This window comes from Phodopus roborovskii, unplaced genomic scaffold (genome assembly GCF_943737965.1).
Source record: "Phodopus roborovskii unplaced genomic scaffold, PHOROB, whole genome shotgun sequence".
NCBI lineage: Eukaryota > Metazoa > Chordata > Mammalia > Rodentia > Cricetidae > Phodopus > Phodopus roborovskii.
The window spans coordinates 275,001-282,402 of NW_026126470.1; the positions used below are offsets into that span (position 1 = coordinate 275,001).

A 7,402-nucleotide genomic window follows, 5' to 3' on the forward strand; every position below is an offset into this window, starting at 1 on the left:
GGATATTCCTTTACAGTGTGTGAATATATGTCGCTGTGATTGGTTTAGTAAAGAAGCTGACTGGCCAATAGCTGGACGGGATAAGGTTAGGTGACAGAGCCAGACAGAGGACACTGGGAGGAAGAAGGGCAGAGTCTGAGGAGTGGACAGCAGATGCAGAAAGAAACCAGGTGAACGGGTCATGTTGAAAAAAGGTACTGCCACATGGCAGAGGGTAGATAAGAAATATGGGTTAGTTTAAAATGTAAGCGTTAGCTAGTAACAAGCCTAAGCTACTGACCAATCATTTATAATTAATACTAAGTGTGTGCATTTATTTTGAAACTGGCAGACCTGACAAAAACTCCACCATCTACCATGCCCAACATTTTTTTTTTTTTTTTTGGCATGGGTTCTGGAGATCAAACTCAGGTCCACATACTTATGAAGCAATCATTTTACCAACTGATCTATCTCTAGAACCCTAAATTCCTAACTTTTTTTTTTTTTTAAGCAGCTAACTCGGTAAATAGTTCACTGTAACAGCTCAAGCAAACTAATACTTGATTCCAGTGTATTTATATCCTCATGGACCATGTTAGAAAAGGCACATTAATTCTTGTTACAAGCTTTTATCCATACTAAAGTTCCTGCCTGTAGAAGTTTTCATTCTTTGTTTGAAATCACAGCATTTTTCAAGTACAGCAAACGTTGGTCCAAATCTCATCCATTCGCTTAACAACCACCTATTGACTGTCTCCTTTTCAACTTTTTTTTCATCTTTAAAATGGGTATTTATTTTTGGTCAGTGTGTTGGTTAAATGCGTACATGATACGCTTAGCACACCAGCGATGGTAGTTACCATCATTATTTTCCAAACCTGGGTTTAATACTTAATAGTTAAATATTCTGATATCTTTGGCTCACCAGACTAACATGAAGAAAACATAAGGAAAGGGGACAATCTTGAAGTCAGGTTTGGAGCCCCCAGGGAGCTTGGGCTGCCTGAGAACAGTGGAAAGTTGGTGTGACAAGCCACGGGGAGCCACTCAGAGTTTCTAAGCAAAGTGGAATATCGAGACGGCAGCTGTGTGCATCCAAGTGAGTGGGACACCTCAACAGTCAAGGTCATGATCAGTGGGACACCATAGCAGTCAAGGTTGTGAACAGCTGAACCAGAGTGGCATCCACAGAATGAAAGGGGATGCTATTCAGGGAAATGATTCAAAAGTATAACCTACGGGTCTGGCAATGAACCAAAACCCAGAGAACCGACAGAGACCACTGCAAGGCTGACAGTGTAGGGTATATCATGAATAGAATTAAGGAAGCCAGATGGAGAATGGGGAGTGTGAGTTTCCTGCTCATGCTGGCCTGCATCTCACCTCTTCCCTGCAACTGATGAGAGCCATCACTGCTCCATCAGCTTCAAGAAGGTATCCCTTCATAAGCAGGAACCTTTACAAAAGGTTACCTACATTTTAAAGATGACTCCCCTAAAGTGAGACACCATAAACTTTGGAACTTAGACAAATGAAGTATAGAACATGACCCCTGAATATTGCTGCCTCATTGTACCTCCTGAGTGACAGCCAGCTGTGATTTATCACCATGCCCTAGATATTTAATTAGTGTTGCGTGTAAGAATCCCTCTTATCTTAGTTCTGGATGCTATTCAACAACATGAGTAAACAAACAAAACTGTTGTCCTTGGTTGTTCAAGAGATAGAGAACTTTGGTCCAGGATGACAAGCTTGGAAGTCTATGCCACCTCTGTCATCTTGGATCAAGTTCATCTCACATAACACTCAGCAGCCTGGCACAGATAATTGGAATTTAACTCTCCTCTGATCCTTGCCTTCCATCAGACTGAACCCACCTCCTTGCCCTTCACAGAGGTAAGAAACAGAAAGTCCTCCAGCTTTTCTAATCTCTTCCCACTAACTTTCCAGAAAGAAAATGAGTCGGTTTTGCTACTTTCTATATTATGGAGTATCTGTTAAACCAAAATTCATGGAGCAACTGTGTGTTAGGATGTGGGAGTGAGGGGATGGAGGCAAAGAAAGGGGGAGGGTGAAGTCAGACACACCCAATTCCCATCCTTTAGAATGGGAATTCTTCATTCATCATCAGTAATAGGCCAAGCCACCGCGAGTTACCTTGCAGCTCTGGCCCTTTTAAACTCAGGGAAATCTCCCAGGGTTTTTCTGGAATTTGGAATTCCATGGCAAGTGGTCCAAATGTTTTAAAGGATCCTGGGCGTATGAGATCCAGCACATTTACCCCAGTGATTCTCATAGGCACAATTTCCAGCCATGTACTTGTTTCTAAAGTACAGGTAAACTTTAAGGGAGGCTTTGTCTCAATTATAGTGGTGCTGAATTCACTCTTAACTTGGTTACCGATCCTTGGCTTACACCCATAGTACACATACTTATTCACACTATTCAACCAAACACTGCAAAACACCTTAAGAAGAAATAGGCAAGGCAGTTCTGTGGGTAAATGCACTTGTCACCAATCCTAATGACCTCAGTTTGAGCCCCAGAATCCACATGGTATAAAGAGAGCACTGAATCCCTCAGACCTACGCATACACACACACAACATATATGTATGTATGTACACAAATAGATATGTTGTAAAAAAAAAAAAAAGGAGGGGGTTATAAAATAGAAAAAAGTGGTCATGATATAGCTATTGTGAAAAAGCATGGCAGAGCGTCATACACAGGGCCAGCAAGATGGCTCAGCAGATAAAATCGCTTGCTTCAATAAGTTCAAACCCCAGAACCAGAGTGGAAGGGAGAGAACTGGCTTCCACTGTGCCATGCACACAGGCAGACAATAATATTAATAATTCAAATTCAGCATTAAAAGTCACATGCAAATTTACCACATGATCTGGCAATTAACTTCTGGGTGCCCAGCCAAAAGTACTTAAAGCAGGTACTTGTCTGCACTGGCTCACAGCATAAAGCTCACAGCTTTGACATCATGCATGACTTTATCATAATTTTTAAAATATTTGAAAAACTGAAAGATCTATTAGAAGAAAACTCCTCTTATGGAAAAAAAAGAAGAAAAAATTAGAAATGGTTCCTTCTTTGACAGCCTGCACTTTTAAAATTCTTGGCCATGATGGAGGCTATGAAGAAGACACAAAGAGACAAGCAACCAGAGAAAAGCTGTGAATGTCACTTAAATACGTACATGCGGGCATTTTAATGATTTCTGCACCTCTGCACCGCTTATAGAAAGTTTCTAACATATTTCTTCCTATACATACCCTCATGAGCATGTAGTACTGCAAACATTCTGCACATCAATCTACATGCCATGATTCCTTGCAGGGCATGCATTGAAATAGCTTAAGCTTTCCCCCAAAATAACAGATATTTGCCCTCTTGGGGTGATGTTACCCACTTTGAGAACACGCAATTTATAGCATGAACCCCTTTCCATTGGGTGCTATTCAAGAAGCAAAACTTGAGCAAAATAATCAGAGGGCCTGACAGTGGACATGAATCACACCATGCATTTTTTTCTTAGCTATCCAAGTAGACTCATTTCTATTCCTCTACTTAAGTGACACTGCAGAGCTTGTAGGAAATGCAGGCTGGAAATGGATTGTGAGACATTTCTACAAAATAACCAGGGAGGTCAAATATGCAAATGTCTTTAGATAGCATTCTGAAGGCTACCTATGAAAGCAGATATTTTGGCTGGCTTATTAGCTCACCCTGAAACATCAGGGATGGTCAGTGGGTTTCCATAAGGCTCCCTTCTTCAGAGGCAGCAGCAGTGGGCCTGTACCGGGGGAGCGGGAATGTTCTCCCAAAGTTTATCTTTCCAACATGGAGGAAAAGGTCCTGAGGGGGCAAAAGGAAATTTGTAACAGGATACCTGATGGGAGATGTCATTCTGTAAGTATGTTTCTCTTATTGGTTAATGAATAAAGCCCTGTTAGCCAATAGGAAAGCAAGATAGGTGGGACTAGGAGACAAGGGGGATTCTGGATGAGGGAGGAAGAGATTCAACATGTAGGATGGAGAGAGCAGAACTCTGGACCCTCTCTCCGGTAATATAAGACCACGTGGAAACACTTAGATTACTAGAAATGGGTTAATATTTAAGACAGAGCTAGCCAATAAGAAATGCTAGTAACAGGCCAATAGCTTTATATCTAATACAGCATTTCTGTGTGTTATTTGGGGCTGGCGTGGCTCTGGGACCAGGCTGGTGGGAAAACCTACTTGTAACAGATACCCATTCCAATAACATCTGCTATTGTTTCCAAAAAGGACACAGAAAGTAAACGGTCAGCTCTTACCAAAACTTAGACCCATCACACCTGTGACACCAGTCTTTGAAGTCCAAAGCACTTTGCTGTGGCCTCCTTCAAATGTGTATTATCATGGTAATTATCACCCAAAGCTGATTCAGTTAACTATGAACAGGGAGTAAGTGGCAGCCAATAAATACTCAGCCCAAGAAGTAAAAGGGAGGAAACTGGCCTCTCCCACTGACACATTTGTGTAACTGGCCTGGTGGCAAGTCTAGATTCTACCACTTAATATTATCTGGAGGACTCCGAGCCAATTCCTCAGATCTCCTGAGTCTATAAAGTATGGCTGAGTACGATGCACCTAAAATGCAAATATGAGGAAAATCCTAGCCCTTGCAGGTTCACTTCCTCAAACAAGTGTTTATAAACATTAATTTCAAGTCTAGTATTTTTCTCCAAAGTACTTGGGGCCCCACAGCTCCAAACTGGAGGGACAGTAAGTGCTTTAATCAGAAACCAGAGATGAGAGCTCATATGAGCTTTTTACCCACCCTGGGCAGACATGATGCTCTCTGAGCCCATGAAAGATCTGGTAACCCTGAAACTGTCCATCAGAAGAGGTGTGTTCCCCTCTGAGATGTGTCCATGCCCTCCTTCCATGAAAAGCAATAGAAACACAATATATTGTTTCAACGAACTGCCAAACCACCAAGACTTTTGTTTCATAAATCCCAGTTACCTACTTGTGAGTAAACTTCAAACCTTGGCTAAACTGAGAGTTATGCAAACCTCAGCTCTGAATAAGACTCCCCATTTCCAATTCTGACAATATCATCCAAAGGCACAAACAATATTTGGATCCCACTAGAAGCAGCCACCCTCTCACCCTCAGGAGTTCAGCATCAGGCCAAGAAGATGGTAAGGTGAGGTTCAGCATGGGCCTCAGAGACTTCTCAGTTAGCTGAAGGGAGAGACCAAGAGTGCCAATCATTAACCAAACGGAAATGGTCTTCAGGAGGGGCTTGTGGGGCTCTCTGAACAATCAGCAAGCCTTCCTGGAGATCATGCTCCCAGGAGTCTGCAGCTTTGGGGAAGATTGGTTTCTGTGTTCTGAGAATAGCATCTTTTTTCTGGACAAAGTAAAGGACAGGTTCTCCCTTTTCCTTCACACACCAAAAAAGCCAGTATCTTAATAATTGTTATGCTGACCCTAGCCCTACCTGGACACAGAAGGAATGCCACCAAGTGCACAAACGCAGTATGTGTTGCAAGCTAACCTCCTGCACTGACTCATCCTAAGAATGACTTCTGTCCCTTCAGGACTTGGCACCTGTACCCTGCCCAACTGCATCCTTAACCCACAAAATGCTAGAGAGATGGCAGAAGGGGGTAGAAGGCACACTGTATTCTCAAGCCAAATAAAAACATGTTTACATGACATGTGGTTTAAGCTTTTCTGTGTCAGGGATAATTAAGGGTGGTAACTGGGGTTGGAAATATTTCTATTTTGTTAACCAACAGTGGTTCCCAACCTTCCTAAAGCTGCAACCCTTTTATACAGTTCCTCATGCTATGGTGATCCCCCCAATCATAAAATTATTTTCATTGCTACTTCATAACTGTAATTTTGCTGTTATGAATCATATGTAAAGATCTCATATGCAGAATATCTAATATGCCATCTCTGTGAAAGGGTCATTCAACCCACCCAAAGGGGCTTCAGCCCACATGTGGAGAACCCCTGGACTAAGAGAAACAACAAACATTCCATCCAACCAGGTACTACATTTCGTTAGATACTAGTTTCTAATTGAGAATGTACATATTGACAAGTACTCAAGATTTACATAATAAATGTCACATGCTCTTTGGGCCAGCCCCTTTGCTCGTCATAGCCAGTTCACTAAGGCCCTGTGAAGAAAATCTCTAATCCATTCCATCTAGAAACATGTTTTCACTTGGACAAAACATTCCAATCCCTGCAGGTTCTACCACACCATCAAATCAATGGTTTCTCTCACTCATAAAATGGTCATTCATAAATGTTAGCTTTGTAGAGATAATATGAATTACCTAGAGTATGCTATAAAATATTTCAATCTACTCAGATATATTTATCCATAAAAATACAGTTTCATGTTTACCCTTGGTGAGAAAATATACCTTTAAACCCACCCATCAAACTTCCTGGGAAATGTCTACCTTAGGGTACCATCATTCTCCATCACTGGCTAAAGGTAAGTTCATACATTAGATTTATAATGTCTTACTCACCTTTAAGGCAAACAGACATGATATACGTTATTACCAAAATATTAAAACATCCTAGATCCCACCCTCCAAAAACCAACAAATAAACTGTCCTAAAATATTTTTGCCACAAAACAAATGTCATTATTTAAACAGCAGACAACTCCCAAAGAAAGAATATGGGAGAGGAACCTGTTGAGGACAGTTTAGTACTTAAACCTTTTCATAGGCCAGAGAGATTGCTCACCAGTTAAGAACTCTGGCTGCTCATCCAGAGATCATAAGTTCAAGTCCCAGTGACCACATGGTGGCTCACAACCATCTATAGTAGGATCTGATGCCCTCTTCTGGCCTATAAAGATTTACATTCCAAATATAGAGTACTCATAATCATTGAATAAATAAGTCTAAAAAAAAGGATACCTTTTCATATCAAATATCAAATGATAAAAGTATACCTTTGTGTTTGAAGATTCAAGTCACACAAGTACTTAAAAGTAAATCAACCGTTTCCAGCTGTAAGCAGCGATAATGCCCTAGTATGTAAGAGCATCAGAAGGCTGATGGACTCCTTTAGAGGTTACATGATAAGGAGCTAAGCAGCCTCTTTCCCTAGAGCTCGCCGTCTGACCTCGTGGCAGGAGGAGCCAGTCCTCGGCCTCGGCATCTTTTATAGCGGTGGCTTTCTTCTTGCCAGCTAAGTGGGCAGAGGGGGCGGGGAAGCCCAGCTCGCCTAAAATACACCGTATGCTCATCCTCGGGTTCGATCGGGGGTGCGTGGGCACCGAGAAGGGCCGGAGGAGGCGCAGGGGACAGCGAGGACTAAGTTTGTGGACTTTTTCCGCACGCTGGAAATTCCCAGGCCAAAAAGGTACCGACCCGAGT

The 7,402-nt window shown here is 42.0% G+C and overlaps 1 protein-coding gene across 1 annotated transcript in view; it reads right to left on the reverse strand.

Annotated features, from left to right (window-relative positions):
• Nfkbiz (NFKB inhibitor zeta) overlaps positions 1-6,997 on the reverse strand; it is a 28,233-nt gene extending 21,236 nt beyond the window's left edge. Inside the window, exon 1 of the mRNA XM_051191678.1 lies at positions 6,976-6,997. The gene's annotated coding sequence lies outside the window, so the exon portion shown is untranslated. The remainder of the gene's footprint in view (positions 1-6,975) is intronic.
• Positions 6,998-7,402: the final 405 nt, after the last annotated feature.